General features: G+C 46.6%; 5 non-coding genes and 2 pseudogenes across 5 annotated transcripts; all 7 read left to right on the top strand.

Moving 5' to 3' along the window:
- The first annotated feature begins 93 nt into the window (after positions 1-93).
- Positions 94-202, top strand: LOC138459659 (5S ribosomal RNA; annotated as a pseudogene).
- Positions 203-666: 464 nt separating this feature from the next.
- On the top strand, positions 667-785 carry LOC138463902 (5S ribosomal RNA). The gene has a single exon (XR_011266487.1). It is a non-coding gene; the product is annotated as a 5S ribosomal RNA (ribosomal RNA).
- Positions 786-891: 106 nt separating this feature from the next.
- Positions 892-1,010, top strand: LOC138464313 (5S ribosomal RNA). Its single transcript, XR_011266894.1, has one exon. It is a non-coding gene; the product is annotated as a 5S ribosomal RNA (ribosomal RNA).
- Positions 1,011-1,644: 634 nt separating this feature from the next.
- Positions 1,645-1,764, top strand: LOC138459496 (5S ribosomal RNA; annotated as a pseudogene).
- An 80-nt stretch (positions 1,765-1,844) lies between these two features.
- On the top strand, positions 1,845-1,963 carry LOC138464312 (5S ribosomal RNA). Its single transcript, XR_011266893.1, has one exon. It is a non-coding gene; the product is annotated as a 5S ribosomal RNA (ribosomal RNA).
- A 100-nt stretch (positions 1,964-2,063) lies between these two features.
- LOC138463011 (5S ribosomal RNA) lies at positions 2,064-2,182 on the top strand. The gene has a single exon (XR_011265598.1). It is a non-coding gene; the product is annotated as a 5S ribosomal RNA (ribosomal RNA).
- Positions 2,183-2,288: 106 nt separating this feature from the next.
- Positions 2,289-2,407, top strand: LOC138460626 (5S ribosomal RNA). Its single transcript, XR_011263301.1, has one exon. It is a non-coding gene; the product is annotated as a 5S ribosomal RNA (ribosomal RNA).
- Positions 2,408-2,500: the final 93 nt, after the last annotated feature.

Below are 2,500 nucleotides of genomic sequence, written 5' to 3'. Positions count from 1 at the left end.
AAGTTCAGGAAGTGAGCCATTTCACAATTGCCTTTCAAAACTGCAAGGTCTAGCCGACTAGATGCTTAAAAGTACAAACTCACTAGGCCCAGAGCCTACGGCCACACCACACTGAATGCCCCCGATCTCAGAAGCTAAGCAGGGTCAGGCCTAGTTAGTACCTGGATGGGAGACTGCCTGGGAATACCAGGTGCTGTAGGCTTTTTTTGTGCTCCATGATTAGTAATTGCGCAACTTCTCAATTATTTTTCAAATTTGGTATGTTTCCAAAATAATTGTATCCCGTTTTATAGCGGAAATGTTGGACAACATCATGAGGGCTGGAGCTACCTTTTTACATAGAATTAGCATACAGGTAGTGTGTTCATGGGTAATAAATCGACTTTCACATGTAATGCAGTACAGAGAATATTGAGTCCTTCAAGAGGCATGAAAGAAAACCATTATTGTGTTGATTGTTCGCTCCACCTCCCTGCAACAGACACAGGATGGATGAATTAAAGTTATCCTACCAGACATAGGAGTCCTGAATGGGCCCACCAGTCTTATATATCTCGCCTGATCGAGCCTGATCGAGCGATGAGCGTGGTATCATGTTGCAAGTGGCTGCATGGCTTAGCTTACTAAATGCAAATGCATAAGAGTAATATTCTTAGCATTCCTAGAGCCTACGGCCACACCACACTGAATGCACCCGATCTCGACTGATCTCGGAAGTTAAGCAGTGTCAGGCCTAGTTAGTACCTGGATGGGAGACCGCCTGGGAATACCAGGTGCTGTAGGCTTTTTTGTGCTCCAAGTTCAGGAAGTGAGCCCTTTCTCAATTGCCTTTTAAAACTGCAAGGTCTAGCCGACTAGATGCTTAAAAGTACAAAACTCACTAGGCCCAGAGCCTACGGCCACACCACACTGAATGTGCCTGATCTCGTCTGATCTCAGAAGCTAAGCAGTGTCGGGCCTAGTTAGTACCTGGATGGAAGACCGCCTGGGAATACCAGGTGCTGTAGGCTTTTTCGGAAGTGACCATTTCTCAATTGCCTTTCAAAACTGCAAGGTCTAGCTGACTAGATGCTTAAAAGTACAAAACTCACTAGGCCCAGAGCCTACGGCCACAATGCCCCGAAGCAGGCCTAGTTAGTACCTGGATGGGAGACTGCCTGGGAATACCAGGTGCTGTAGGCTTTTTGTGCTCCATGATTAGTAATTGGCGCAACTTCTCAATTATTTTTCAAATTTGGTATGTTTCCAAAATAATTGTATCCCGTTTTATAGCGGAAATGTTGGACAACATCATGAGGGCTGGAGCTACCTTTTTACATAGAATTAGCATACAGGTAGTGTGTTCATGGGTAATAAATCGACTTTCACATGTAATGCAGTACAGAGAATATTGAGTCCTTCAAGAGGCATGAAAGAAAACCATTATTGTGTTGATTGTTCTCTCCACCTCCCTGCAACAGACACAGGATGGATGAATTAAAGTTATCCTACCAGACATAGGAGTCCTGAATGGGCCCACCAGTCTTATATATCTCGCCTGATCGAGCCTGATCGAGCGATGAGCGTGGTATCATGTTGCAAGTGGCTGCATGGCTTAGCTTACTAAATGCAAATGCATAAGAGTAATATTCTTAGCATTCTAGAGCCTACGGCCACACCACACTGAATGCACCCGATCTCGACTGATCTCGGAAGTTAAGCAGTGTCAGGCCTAGTTAGTACCTGGATGGGAGACCGCCTGGGAATCTGTAGGTTCAGGAAGTGAGCCCTTTCTCAATTGCCTTTTAAAACTGCAAGGTCTAGCCGACTAGATGCTTAAAAGTACAAAACTCACTAGGCCCAGAGCCTACGGCCACACCACACTGAATGTGCCTGATCTCGTCTGATCTCAGAAGCTAAGCAGTGTCGGGCCTAGTTAGTACCTGGATGGAAGACCGCCTGGGAATACCAGGTGCTGTAGGCTTTTTTGTGCTCCAAGGAAGTGAGCCATTTCTCAATTGCCTTTCAAAACTGCAGGTCTAGCTGACTAGATGCTTAAAAGTACAAAACTCACTAGGCCCAGAGCCTACGGCCACACCACACTGATTGCGCCCGATCTCGTCTGATCTCGGAAGCTAAGCAGTGTCGGGCCTCGTTAGTACCTGGATGGGAGACCGCCTGGGAATACCAGGTGCTGTAGGCTTTTTTGTGCTCCAAGTTCAGGAAGTGAGCCATTTCTCAATTGCCTTTCAAAACTGCAAGGTCTAGCTGACTAGATGCTTAAAAGTACAAAACTCACTAGGCCCAGAGCCTACGGCCACACCACACTGATTGCGCCCGATCTCGTCTGATCTCGGAAGCTAAGCAGTGTCGGGCCTAGTTAGTACCTGGATGGGAGACCACCTGGGAATACCAGGTGCTGTAGGCTTTTTGGCTCCAAGTTCAGGAAGTGAGCCCTTTCACAATTGCCTTTCCAAAACTGCAAGGTCTAGCCGACTAGATGCTTAAAAGTACCAAACCT

This window comes from Ambystoma mexicanum, chromosome 4p, assembly GCF_040938575.1.
Source record: "Ambystoma mexicanum isolate Mex_15411 chromosome 4p, UKY_AmexF1_1, whole genome shotgun sequence".
NCBI classification, from domain to species: Eukaryota; Metazoa; Chordata; class Amphibia; order Caudata; family Ambystomatidae; genus Ambystoma; species Ambystoma mexicanum.
This window is presented reverse-complemented; position numbering and strand designations above follow the sequence as displayed.